The 14,889-nt window shown below is 41.6% G+C and overlaps 1 protein-coding gene across 1 annotated transcript in view; it reads right to left on the bottom strand.

Moving 5' to 3' along the window:
* E2F3 (E2F transcription factor 3) overlaps positions 1-14,889 on the bottom strand; it is a 43,711-nt gene that overhangs the window by 12,255 nt on the left and 16,567 nt on the right. The gene's annotated exons all lie outside the window — the stretch shown is intronic.

The raw sequence follows: 14,889 nt of genomic DNA, 5'->3' as shown, positions 1-14,889 counted from the left end.
TGTATTTCACTTTATCATTTTTCACAGCAAGGTATCAGTACAGGTTCATACCTCATATTCATCACTAGGGAATCTGAATATTTACTGGAATCCTAAGGTGGACTTAAATATGTCACTCTCAAAGGCTAGGTTGATGGGGTTTATTTGAAAATTCAGCAATTTTTTTAATTTGAAAAGCTGAGTGACAGTTGTATGATCTACTTCAGTCTAGTGTGGACCTTCTTAAGTACATACGAAAGATTTCTACCCTCACTTGAGTTGAGGGCATCTCAGTTAAGAAAAACAAAGAGAATCTCTCAAGCACATGCACATATGCGCCCACAAAGCTACATTTCTTTTTAAAAACTCCTTATATCCACATAAGTTTGTGCACAGGTAGTATTAGTGCAAGTTATGTTTTTCCTTCACCATTTGAAAGGATGGCTTTGAGGGGACCAGTAACTCCCACTGCTATAAACTCAACGAAATACGAGACACGACATCAAGAGCAGCACTGGACAACTGTTCTCCTCTGCTTCTCAACAATTTTTGTCCTCATTGAAAGCACGACGACTACATTTATTTCACATTAACTAGCACGTTTGCATTAAAGCTGCCTTTATAAAAGCAAGATAGAGCAAAAGTAGTATTAGAAAGATGATGCCTGATAGTCAACTAAATGTTGCATTCAGCTCAAAGGAAAGCTGCGTACATCTTGAATAATAAAAATAATGAATGAAACTGTTAAACTATGCAACACACAGACAAACTGCAATGAAAACCACCACCAATATGAATTTTGTTCCTAGACAGAAACACAATCTGCTGTCTTTGGAAACAATTCTATACCCTGCCATGCTACTCAGGTTACTGAAAGTAAATCTGGGGATACTTGTTATCCTAACAATAGAAAGAATATTACCTGAGAAGACACAGGAAAAAGAAGAAAAAGAAGTTTTACGTCTAATGAAGTTTAGCCAAATAACTGTTTCCGAAGAATGTTGTTTATTCAATTAGGTAGAATAATTCAGAGTACTTTATTTGCTTGATCTTTAGACTTGCCCCAAAGGGTTGGATCATATTCTGCTCCTCAGCGAACCAAGATAAAATAATACATTCTGCTATGGAGTTGTAGACAGATATTTCTGTATTGTGGATTTAGCTTATGCGTTTTGCTTTGGGTCTGTGACCAACAGAAGGCTCTAAATAAATTAATTTATATGCATTTATTTATGTATAGCTAACTAACATCTTTGTACTGGACTCCGTTTGCAAACCTCAAACTTATTAAAAGGCGAGTTAAAGCACATGAAACTCAAACAAGCCCACAATGTAACAGCGTGTGCAGAGCGCTCAAGCCACTCTATATTTTGTGCAAAGGGGCAAGGTGCTCATTCATCAGTGACAGAGCAAAACTGAACTAACTGCATCCTTCTAACCAACACAGGCACCGGGCTCCCAGCGGCCCATCGCTGGCAGCTTCTAATGGCGTGAAACACCTCTGGTCCTCTCCCTGAGACATCGGCTCTGTAATCCAAGGACACAGATTTTAAAAAGGTCAACTGTTAACAAAAGCATCCAGCTAATATGTTTAGCCAACGTAATTGGATTAAATTAAGATTACAGCTATTCCACAGGGAGAAATACATTTCACACTTTTTTTAAGTAAGTGTTTTTCCACCCTGAGAACTATAAGAGAAAAGGAAGGAGGGGTGAAAAGGGAACAATTCAGGGCGTGGGAAGACTAGGCCAAAGGGATACCATTAAAGATAAAAGAGAATCTCAAAACCAGGTGTGAGAAGGAGGGGAAATGCTAAAGACTTAAAATCCAGAGATTTGCAGTGGCTCTCTCCATCAGAAGAGAAACCTAGGTTTGGACTACACATCAAAACTTTTTGTCTCAACTTGTTTGCAAGACACAAACAACAGTATTTTGCCCCTGCTTTTGTGGTTAAACACTTACAACTTTCTCCTGTGAACTTCAAATAATCAGGTTTGGTAGTGAGAGAACATAAACAGCATCCTTTGGCTGCGCGCAGCAGCACGAGCCCATCCGTGTGTGGTGGGGGGTGTTACAAATAACACGCTCTTGTCGGTCTCACCAGCGTACCATACCTATGGGCAGCACAGGACTATTGACTGGCTTCTGGAAAAATACCAAATGACAGAGATAGCGCTACACGATAGTTATTTTGTAGGGCACAAAGCATACGGAAAACGTGAGAAAGATATAGAGCAAAGTATTTTAGAAGAGTTTAAAAGAGCTTGGTGAGGTTACTGAGAGGTAATTTCAGCAAACCCTGGGGTATGTTTAATTTCTGGCCAGATGTCACACGTCACTCAGCAAGTGCTCTCTTCCCCTTCCTGCTTTACAAACTTCGTAACTGATAAGATGCAGGACTGAAGTGGTATATTCTCTCAATTTCTTCTCCCCTGACTTACAGACCGAAGATTTTCTAGTGCCTTTTTCTTTGCACTAGAGATCCTGGGTGACTCACAGTTTCTCTCTCCCATCTCCAAAATTATTCATAGTGCTTTCTGATATCAGACTTCCCTTCAGAAGTCTCAAGATCTGTGTTCAGCAATCGTCAGAATCAGTGACCCTTTTAAAAAAAGCTCTTGATTTGCATGACTTATTTCTGCTACAGCATTATATTAATTATTTGCAATATTTGTACAAATTTGTATTGTCTGTCTTTATTTGCATTGTTTGATCAACCATAGCACGCAGAATCTTCTGACACAGTACGTGGGACCTGCTAAGAAGTAGCAAGCCAACGGACACCAGCACAAAGCATCCCAATGATAGGGAAGACAGGAAGCACAGGGACCAAGAACTTCTCAGCGACATGAAAGTTGAGCGCAATAAACGGCAGTCAGATTCCTCAGGGGGATTGTGAAAGGATCATAAAACACATGGGGCAATGAGACAGGTAAAGCCACAAACTGAGCAAAATCCAGCAAGAGACATAAAAGTAACAGGAAAGCATCCTATTGAGCTGAACCAGACACCTACCTAACCCCTTGGTGGGGACATAAAAAATGTGGCATCAACTGTTTTCACTCAATTTTCTCTTCCCATACTATGAGCAATTCCTGATATAGATATAAGTATGGATCCACTGTTCAGTGCAGACCACTAAAAACAGGTGGCACCTTGACTCCTATGTAGTTATGCCCTTTTAGCTTCAATCTTTTAAAAAAAGAAAGAAACCCAGATAGCTACCACAATTAACATCAGAGGCAAACCCGCAAGAATGTCCTCATAGGAACACTTGTGTCTATAGGAAAATAGTTTAAAAAATCCTAGGTTAAGCTAAGTATTTTCAAGCAGGCAGGACCTGATGCAAGTCACTTGACAATACTCAGTCTCAGGGATTAACTTTTAAGAAGAGGTTGGAGGCAGGTATGCTTACAGAAGACTAGAAAAAGAGCAACTGTGTTTTTCATTAATTGAAAAAAGGAGTGGAAAAGGTGCAAACGGGAATTTATAGCCCATTCCCCTTAATGGGCTGTTTTGACTTCACAGCTACCTGGGTCTAACAGGTTGCTGCCACCACCTCTTCTCCTGCATCCTCCCTCCATCCCTGCGCTCTCCCTGCTCCCCTGGTGCAGGCAGCGCCTGACCGATGGGTCCTCATCAGACCCCGCAGGGAGCTGGCTCAAGGCATCACAACCAGCAGAAACCTAGTCCTCCTCCAGAACAGGAGTTTTCTGCCGGGTTGTCCCTCGTGGGTGACTTGTCTGCACTGAGAGCTGCCGAGCGGGAGCAGCAGGACACCCCCCACGCCCCTCGGGGCATCAGCTTAGCATTCGAGTGGCAATCAACTTCAGTTCTTGGGGAAAGAAACTGGCACCAATTAAAAAGAAAAAACAAAAGTCAGAGTGTTACCTTGTAAAAGCATAACAGGTAGCAAAGCGCTAAGTGTTAGGTAACAGCCAGCACCAGGTTTTGTCAAGATAGCAGAGAGGGAAGTGCCGTGGTGGGGGACAGCCAGCATCAGTTTTTGAAGACTGCCCCATGTCAAACCAAAGTCTCATTTTCTACGAGGCTTCTATTTCTAAGTTGGAGGGAAGAAGCAGTAAAACATCCTCTAATTCTTTCCAATGATAAAACCATGGAGCGTAACTTTGCCAAACTATGCACATTGAAATTTTTCCTGCTAGATGTCTGTCTCAGCTTTATTACTGGACGCAAGACTGTTTGCAAGAGACAGACCTAAGAAAAATTACATTACCTATGCTACCTTCTGAAAACCCTTTGTCTGAAATATTCCTGCACCCACTAGGCTTTAGCAGGCACATAAAATTTGACAGAAGGATGATCCGAGTTGGGTATATTCTAGTCCCTCAAAATCTCAAATTTAAAAACACTTGGAAAAGCGCAGTCAGTACATTTTCATTATAAACATTAAGAGCCAAATTCCATTTCAAACTGCAAGCGCCACAGCTCTTGGGCCTGCCCAGGCTATGCACATGCTGTCTCCTGGGAGGGCCCGTCCAGGACGAGACACATCCAAGTCCCCTGCTCCCCTAGCAGGCATTCACGCTATATTACAGCAGCAGCAGTCTGATTTAAATACAAAGGGACAAAAGTTGAACTCAGAATGAGAGCGAAAGTAATCTGGGACAAAGCCTGCTGAGATGGGGACAGAAGATAAAATAACTTCTTCCAAAAAAACGGGATGAGGCGCTGGAAAGAAACTCCACTTCAGGGTTGACTGGACAGGAAAAATAGGAAGATTGGAAATGACCAAGCATAGCAAGGAATAAATTGTGTGTATTAAGTGATAGCTGATGGTGAACTAAGCAGCAAGCCAGAGAAATGTGTCTTAGCGCTCAGCTGTGTCTCCATTGGTGTCTCAGAGCAAGGACTAAGTTGGGCAAGTTAAGCAAGGGCAGATGACTAAGCCTGGCTCAGTCTCTAGAAGATATTACAATTGCTAGGGGCAGATAAAATGGCAGCTTTTCTGTATGTCACCACAATGCTGATATTACTGGGGAGGGGATGCAAGCCTATCCAGCGAGCACAGATAAATTTTGACCGCAGCGAGGAAGCCGTAGCACAGACGCTTTACCAATCCCCACGCACTTTCCACAGGCTTTCTTCCCTGTTTTCAAAATTAAGCAGTCACTTAAAAATACAATTTAAAAGCCAAGGTTCTGAGGCATGAACTCTAGAAAGCTGTTCCAGAGGTCAGGAGCTGCAGAGAAGAAAGCAAACATCTTACATGAAAGGGTAAATTAAACTAGAACTCGATGAGGAAGGAATACAAGAGAAGCAGCAAAGAAAAAAAGACACCTTGGGGTGAATGCACAGAAATATTCATATGCTAAGGAAATGTCTCCACTGAATGAGGTGATACAGGCTGTGCATTTTGAACATGCTCAAATGAACAAACTCTGGTATGTGGAGAGCCCTGAGTGCCTGCCAGAGGGCTGCACCCAGCTGAGGGCATGGCAAACACTACAGCTAACACCAGGAGAGACCGAAAAATGGGGAGAGGTGCAGACAGGAAAGCAGAGGAGCTCTCAGCAAGGAAGGGGCTGAGCTCTGCAGGTCAGCTCACAAGTGAAGAAACACCTGAGGTCAGCAAAAAGATGCAAGAGGAGTCTCAGAGTTCCTGCCTTCAGACTCCTAGTGACAACTACTCGTTTCATACCTATTTCTGTTGAGCAATGAGGAGATAAATTTGCAGTTCAAACTCCTGGAAGGGAGAGGGATTTCAGTTTTCCATGAAGAAATATTTACCCCAGTGGTCTACACACAGATACCAATAATTTGTACCATACTACCCTTGGTTTCAGTAGTTAATTCTGACAGTATAAAACCATTAAAAGAGGGGTTAAGAAAAGAATAGGAAGATAAATAAATAGCTGGGAATTAAACTACTTGCATGTAAAAGACAATAAACTAAGTATGTCCTTAAAAGGGGAGTTCTAAAAGTCCTCTCAACTCTTCCCAAAAATAATTACTTCTCTATCAAAAGTATGCATTCCCATACCACCCTACACAGAGGAAGACGACCAGGAATGGCTCTTTAATGAACACATGACCTCAAAATTAAGTTTTACACATAGCCCATTCATTAGACTGAGGTAAAAGCATATAAAAATATACACAAAAATAGTGCCTTGAAAATTGAATACATTGTAAAACCAACACAAGGAAGAACAGGAGTCTGAAATATCGCTACTTATTAGTCAGGATTATTAGTTGAGTGACAAGCAGCTGGTATTCAAAGTAACATTTAAAGAAGCATTTTAAAGCAAATGAAAACACAGCTTACAGAAATTGTCCTGATCAACCTACTCCAACACAAAAGCCCCAAATTTTCTTCTCAGAAAATGGCAACTGTATTAAAAAGAGGACAAAAAAATCCTTTCCACTATACCAATTTGTGTTTCCTAAACTATCATCTTATTTTTCAGCTTATCAGGTATCAGCTGATTATAGTTTTGACTGAGGGAAATTCTTCTCTAGCTCCTATATTGAAATTATTCATTCAGCTACAGTCAAATTGTTTGTTTTTAATGTAGATGAATATTAAAAGAAAATCCCCTTTATATGTCTTAATCAGGTTTATAATTCAATACAAGGCACCTCACAATTATCAAATTAAACTACGTTCTGATCATCTGCAGCCCCTCCTCATTAGGCATTTGACCCTGAGAACTGAAGGCTGATAGTGTTACTCTAGTGAAGTTTCTTTCAAGGCCTAATTAAACCATCCTATTTCCACCGATTTTCCATTTTCAGGATTCCCTCAGAAGTATCAGGAGTGTCAAGGAAGCCACGAACTGCAAGCGCTTAAATATGAAACCATAAGACTTATATTTAGCTCAAAAAAGTTAAAACGTGGGTGGCCAAGTTTCAGCGGCAGATTCTTGTTTGAAAGTAGGACCCAAGCCAGAGGAACCTAGCGATGGCTTTCCCTTCTCAGGTTGAATATGCAGAAAGAAGCAATGCAAGTGTCACGAGTGCCTCCCAGTCATTACTGCAGAACATCACACAATGCCATTTTTAACACCCACTGAAAGGAATACATTAGCTTTCAGGCATGCTCAATAGTTAGAGCACGGATAGCTCGCTCCCGTGTTAGCGGTGCTGGGCATCGATGCCCTGCGCCTCACCCCAATGTGGCAGTTCACACTTCTCTCATCTCCGTCCTGTCTGAACAGAAGAACATTTTCAACCGCTTTTAAAGGAAACACAATGACCTGAACCAAACCAAGAAATTAACGAAATGTAGCAATGAAAAATGGTGGTTTCTTCCTAGACCTGTGGCAGGTCATTTTTACTGAAGGAGGATTATAATCTCAAGGTACTAATTCCCTTTGATTTTCATCCTGATATCTCATGGGGAGCTGACCTGCCAGAAGATCAGAGTATCTCACAGTCACCACCGCTAATGTAAGTTGGACACTGAGGTAAGCAGACAACCCGTTTGATGTTATTCCATTTTCTGCTCGTCAGTCTACTCGGATGCCACGGGATCAGCCTACGCCCCATCAGGCTTGCACTCAGCACAGTAGCCACTGCTAAAATGTGCAGCTTATCTTGTTCTCCTACACTGGTGCAGTACTTCGTATTTTCTTTGCACTAGAAGGGGAAGGACATTACAACGGTTGTGCAAGAAATAAACCAAAGCATAAGCCACTTTTCAGGCCTCAAACCAACAGAATTACACCTATGCTGCATAGGAAATGAATCATCTGAGATCTTTCTATTGCAATTTTTTCCACCAAATATGAAACAATTACTTCTTACTGGAAGCAATGGCTTTGCACTGTACTGAGCTTGAAGGCTCCAGTTACCACTTCATGTTGAAATATGAAAAGTTATTTTCAGGAAACTGCACCCAGTTTTCATCTCAACTGCTTAACTGCCCAAGGTGAGGAGCGCACGTGTCTCTGAGCAGTCCTGAAAATGTCTCCATGCAACAGCTACTCCCTCATCCCAACGGCTGCTGGAGGCTGAGCAGCACCTGCCTGGTTAAGGTGGAAACTCTGGAGACAAAAATTCCAGAAAACATACCAACAAATAGCCAAGACTCGTACGCAGAAGCACAGACAGACCAGCCAGCATCTGGGCGGGGGGGGGGGGGGGGGGCGGGGGAGCGGCAAATCCTGACTGCAGGTTTTTGGGGTGGCTGGGTGCAGTAGGACAGTTTCCCTCCCATTCCCTGGGAAGCATGGCCAGGACCATGGTGGCAAGGCTAGCCCTGCCACCAGCAGGCTTTAACACCAGCCTGGTCCTACAAACTGGTGTCAAAGCTACCAGCCATTCGCCTACCCCCATTCCCAAAGATACCATTTCAGCAAGGCTGCTCCCTCCAGAGCAAAGCTTGAGGGTTTTCAGTTGCAGTTCACATCAGTAATTTCTCACCACAGACATCCTTTGAAGAAAACAAGACTGTCATAAAATGGGCCTGACGCTGAACTTTCAAACTGATGGCAAGCAGGGGCAGGGGGGGCCGGGGGGGGGGGGGCAGGACGTGACGACAGACCGTCCGTGTAAGACACTTCTTGGTGTAATTTCTTTGTATTGCATCTATATGTAACAATTATGCTGACACAGGTCCACTTTTAATGTTACCCATCGAGATCAAAGTAAGTCAAATAAGAAAGTGATAGTTTAAATTCACACGGTGTGTGATAGGGCACCACTTCTTCACGTGGCTGCAGAGCTGCTTGCAGTGTTTCAGCCCTTCAGACTTTCAGCCTCCTGACTAGTGAGGCTAAAACTGAACTGGACCAAGGGAAATAAATCTTCTATATCATTTTAAGGTTAGTCCCAAAGAAAAACCATCGCAAAGCAGTCAGTCTCAAAATATATCCTAGAGATTATTTTGTCTTTTGTATTTAAGGACTATTTTTAAAAGTACTCTTTTAAAAGTCATTAACTTCAAAATAAGATTGTGATTGGATTAGTTCCACTGAGTGGCTTCCACTCTATGTGTAGAAATTAGCACAGCTGCTTAAAAAAGAAAAACTTTCAAACACCGTCAGTTGTCTGCCAAATTGTCTACTAAACAAACAAGCCCTGGGAGGAGGGAGGAAGGACATTAAGGGAGCCGGAGAATAGGATAGGATGAACTTCCTTGGAGGAAATTCCAGTAAATGCCATGAAGTATCAGATACACAGGTTAAAAACTAAAGTAGTAGTATACTGCGCATATATATCGACATAGGAATCAGGAGGAGAGTTACTCCTTACTGACAGAACATAGAATATAGTCATAAAACTCTCTAGGAAGATGTAATTAATAAGATTTGATACATACAAAGTGAAAAGGGAGGAGAAGGAGGAGCATTCTCAAAGCCACGCCAGTGTTATCTCAGTGTAGGTGCACTGTAATGATGCAAGATTGGGCTTGCATCACAAAGTTTGCTCACTAAATTGCCAACCTAAGCCACAGCATCTCGAGCTTTGTTTTCCTTGGATACAGGACACCTACAAGAAAGAACGGCATCTGTGGAATTACACCAATGAAGTTTCTGGAGTGCAGGTTTTCTTGCCTGCACAGGTCTGCGGTTTGAGATTTCCCACCCTGGCACCCCAAACCTTCCTGCACTCCATGCAAAATACTCATACCGAGTTATACCAGTGCAGTGCTGAGGGACTGCATAGATTTACTTACTGACAGGTGATTCACTGGGAACCAACTAACTTGTACATTCTGTCAAAAATTAATGACGAAGAGGATGCATATGCAAACACTTCAGAAACTATAGCAGAGAGCTACAAACTAGAAGGCAGTAAGTTTTAAATACTCAGGTACACATGAGCGTTAGTGTTGGGTATTCATGCCCCCAAAGGAGGAGAATCCTTTCTTAAAAAAAGTCGACACAAATCTTGACTCCCTATTTTTAATTCACTGCCTGAGGCACGATGGTTCTTACATCTAACTACTTGTTCAATTAATGTAATTAGTTATGAGAAGTCAGATCTGAAGTAGTAAAACCTTTTATTTTGAAGTACTTCCTTAACCTAGTTCCATACAAGTATAAAAACATACAGCTGGATTCCCCAAAAGTAATAAATGTACTTTGAATCCAATTAGGGTGATAAAAATATTATATAGATTCCAAAGGACATTGTGCAAGTTGACAAAAAACTTTCAGGAGACAACTAGACCCAGATGGGATGCAATGATTTGCACTTATAGAGCCAGAGAATGAGAAATAACATAGGGTCCTAAGCATTTACTGTAATACAGGATAGTTCTGTACATTATGTAAACTGTGGGGGTTTTAGTTCACTTTAAGGAAGTCCCAACATTGTCCAAACAGATTAACCCTGAGAAGTTATTTCTGCACCTACAATATCTATAATGCTGACTTTGCATACAGAGATCAATTTATTATTTGCAAAAAGTTAATTAGGTACAGTTTTGAAAATGGAATTACTAGTATCACATTAAAAAAAAAAAATCCTTAAGTAACCTTGAAGAAGTTAACACAATAACCTCCTCCACATACCAAACCTCAGAGTAACAAAAATAAATAACAAGTGCCCAAGAAACAGGAAACACGGTTTACATATCCAAAAGCAACTATTCCTAGAAGCAGTTGGAAAGGAGGCTCCAAATCAGCAGAAAGTCACAGAAATAGATAAAAGCATATAAGAAGAAAGTGAGGGAGAGAATCACAGATAGCAAGGACCTAGAGACCCCAGTTGTGGCTGACAGCCCCCTTCATCCTAGATCAGGAGCCGGTACTGCCATCAGAAGGTTTCTTCACACCACATTTCTTTGACTACAAACTGAACTTGATTTTCACCTAGCCTGGGTTGCTAAACTCTAAGGACCGATGATTTCCTCCCTCCCTACATCAAGGTAGGCAGCTGTTGCATATACTCTTATTTCACCAGTCTGTTTGGCAGCAGACAGCTTATGTGGCTGAAACGGCGCAAAGATAGCCGAGTTCTTAATGTTTTAAATTCTGTGTTATGTCACAAAGAACAACTAATCCACTGAGCTTTCACAGTGATGCACATCCTACCTCGGCAGTATTTTATCACTCCATCAGCCACACCAAGGAGCAGAACAACCTGGGAGTGCTGGCAAAATGAAGATAAATTATTTGATTCAAATCACAAGTTTTACTTATTGCCAGTGACAGAGAGGGAATAAAAACAAGACAAGACGACAAACAACAGTTCATAAGAAAAGTGAATGAGTGTTGGTAGACTAAATCTTCTTTTTCACATCTGGGTAAATTCTGTCATGCCATGGATGGGGCAATCTAAAAAGCTGATGTGATAGCCTAATTTACAAGACAACATCCAAAACAGATGTGTGATCACAGGGAATAAATTTCTAGTGGAAAAGAAGTTAAAGTTGCTGTTCTTTCTCAGATTATGAAGTGTATTTCAAAAAATTATCCCTTTTGGCGCTGGTGAAGCGCAGCATCTCAGGTCATAGAGTCAAGCAAGGACTTGACTATATCAAAATTGACCCACACTAGACACAATCTGTCCCTTCCACTTTGTCTTCTTTACTGTGTATTCCCTAAACTAAGTACCTTGAGATGACTTCTCCAGAAAAATGCATACTATCTTTAAGTCTCAAATTTTAAAATGAAATGAATTTGCATTTTCTCTCTAACCCACCCTTTGATCAAAGAAAAGAATCCGACTTTCTAATATGACCTCCTACATATCACAGACCACTAGATTTCCCCTAGTTGCCATGCCATCAGTAACATTAAGTTATCTTGTAGCCAAGGATAGGAAGAGATTGCCATGCAATTTTAGAATCTCTGTTATGAGAAAGTTAAACGAGCAGGAAGGACCATAAACACAGTTGCTCCCACCAAAAAGCAGACAGATGGACTTGCTGATCTCAAGGCTGTTCAGAGCTGAAATTACAGAGCATAACTCTGCAGACAAATCAGAGACCAAAACATTCATTCTGTCAAAACTTGAAGGTATCAACTCATGATTATTTTCCCCTTACTTAAAAAAAGAAGTCGCATTTCCACTTTGAGTTTACATTATTTCAGCTTTCAGTATTAAGTTCTCGATGTGCTCAACAATTTAAGAACTCTTTTAACCCCAGAATCATCTCACAGAGTGGCTGAGGTGGGAAAGGACCTCTGGATATCATCTAGTCCACCCCCCACTGCTCAAAGCAGGGGCAACTGGAGCAGGATGCTCAGGGCTGTGTCCACTTGCGTTTTAAATATCTCCAGTGAAGGAGACTCCACAACCTAAGAGACCTATTCCAGCATTTGATCATCCTCGCTGTAAAATCTTATGTTTAAATGGAATTTCTTGCATTTCAACTTGTGCCCATTGCCTTTTGTCCTGTCTGGCCACCACTGAGAAGAGCCTGGCTCCATCTTCTTCGTTCCCTCCCATCAGGTGTTCATACACCTTCTCTCCTCCAGGCTCAACAGTCCCAGCTCTCTCAGCCTCTCCTTGTGTATCAGATAGTCTGAGGCCTTAACCACCTTCGTGGCCCTTCACTGGACTTGCTCCAGTATTGTCCATGTCTGTCTTGTACTGGGGAGTCCAGAACTGGACCCAGCACATCAGATGTGTCTCACCAGGGCTGAGCAGAGGGGAAGGATCATCTCCCTCGACCTGCTGGTAATGCAATGCCTAATGCAGCCCAGGAGGTCATCAGTGGTCTTTGCCCTAAGGGTGCATTGCTGGTCCACCAGGACCCCCAGGGCTTTTTTCTGCAGAGCTGCTTTCCAGCAGGTTTTCCCCAACCCATCCTGGTGCCTGGAGTTATTCCTCCCCAGAGGCAGGACTTTGCACTTCCCTTTGCTGAACTTCATGAGGTTCCTGTCAGCCCATTTCTCCAGCCTGTCAAGGTCCCTCTGGATGGCAGCACAACCATCAGCTATATCAACCATCCCTCCCAATTCTGTATCATGTATATCAGTTAAGCATCCCTTAATATTAATTTCATAAACAAAATATTGCTTAACTAAGTTGCACTGCAGGGCATCTCCTTCAGACCTCAAATAATTTTTGCTGCCCTATTTAACATCATCTTCTATTTTCAACATTTTCCCTTTACAAGTACTAGCACTGAATTGTGTATATTATTTTAAGCATCAGCTGCACCAAAACGGTTCACTGAAGCAAAAGTATACCTTCTCCTGTTCCTTTTTCTTATAGATGCCAGGATGCAAGCCTCAGTGCCATCGCTCCTCGGCATTGCACTGGAAACTGGTGTGCAGTTGCTTGTCCACTACAGACTTCTCAGAAGTGCTCCTTTCCAGGATACAGGCCTTCTTTCATAAGGCATAGCTTGCATTCCCTGTTCTCTGGCATACAACTTTGCCTTTGGCTGTATTAAAGACGCAGTGTGTTTGAATGTGCCTACAGAGCAAGTTGTGAGAGCTCCATTATCATTTACTATTCTGCTAGCAATTACTATCAGTAACAGTTTTTCTGTTTATTTCTGCGACAATGATGAAAGCACTCCATAGTATTGGGATTAGTGCAAATACTCACTGGAATCAAAAGGACCCTTTTCCTGTCACTTAGCCAATTTTTAATCCAATGCCATGCTGACAGTTACTTTTTTTTTTTTAATCAAAATGCTTTACAAAATTAAACATCTTTTCTATTAGTCTCATTCACATGTCAGACAGCTACATCTTTGTTATCTTTTAGCTTTTGGTTGGTGGGGAGAAAAGGCAGGAAAAAAGAAGGGTGAAGGTGGGAAGAGCTGGCTGTTGGATACTGCTGGTAAACATTTTAGGAAACACCACAAGCACTCTTTGCAGTGCTGTATACAGAAGAACTCCATCCTTATAATTGCACACTACTTAAACCCTACAGAAAAGGTTATTTCACAACTGTTGGACATCCCAAGTTTTAAGGAAGTTTTATGGATGCCAGAAGGAGACTGGAAGAGCAGAACATTAGCAGAGAGATAAAAGAGACAACACCTAGGATGAAAGCAGAAACTCAGGTGTCTATTCATGAGCTTTAATTTCTATTCATTGCAGCCTAAAGTTCAGAGAAAGCCCATTTGGCTTCTTGCACTGCTACTTGCCTTGCTATATACGATGCAGTTATTAGAACTATCCCGTAGGCAATGGACAGCTAAATGGGATTTTCCAGAAGCCTGGAGAAGTCTTCCAGTGGAATCTAGCACTAAAATATCACTATTAAAGGCTGCACTAAAAATTCCTTTCTTTAAATAGATTCCTTCTCTCTTCAAAATTATCTACTCAATTCAGGCTCACGGGTTCTTCCACAAGTGTACCTTAATCTGTTCAGAAGATAAATGACCATATGATTTAATTGTGCCTTCTTCACAAAAACCATAACTTTCTCTCTTATGATCAGTACACCTTGATCCTTTTCATTTTCAAATGCAGTCCCACTTATGAGTCATCTTTCCCTCCTCTCTCATACACTTTTCAGTCTCTCTTCTTTTCATCCTTTTCCTCTTGTTTTAGTAAAAGTTGTAGGTCGGGCAAACTAAAATAGCAAGTTTCACAACTGGACGTGAGACATCCTTAAATTTAGATCAAATGAGCCCTTCCAAAGTACATGGGATCTTTCCATCCATCCAGATTTATAAAAGCTACATATAATTATGGAAAGGAAAAGGATCAAAAATAGCCTGTGTATGATGGTCTTTCTCAACGGTATATGGATAGCAAGAAGGACAGCCTTATTCTCTTAGCAGCAGGAGGAAGGGCAAGACAACTGAGGGCAGCCATGGGAAACCCCCACCAGCCTGTAGGCTTCCTAGATTTCTAAAAAGCCTAGAGTGTGGTAGATTCTCAAAAAAAAAGTCCTCATTTTCTACACTAATTGTTTTCCCAACCCTAATTCCAAACTATATCAAACTGTAAAGCCAAGATTACCCAAGAAAACTCAACTACATTTCACTATCTGAGACTGCAAGTTCTTATCCAAGGTAAAGGAAA

The sequence above is a fragment of the Gymnogyps californianus genome, chromosome 2 (assembly GCF_018139145.2).
Source record: "Gymnogyps californianus isolate 813 chromosome 2, ASM1813914v2, whole genome shotgun sequence".
In the NCBI taxonomy this organism is placed as follows: Eukaryota; Metazoa; Chordata; class Aves; order Accipitriformes; family Cathartidae; genus Gymnogyps; species Gymnogyps californianus.
The sequence above is the reverse complement of the archived record's forward strand: the minus strand, read 5'-3'. Positions and strand labels throughout refer to the sequence as shown.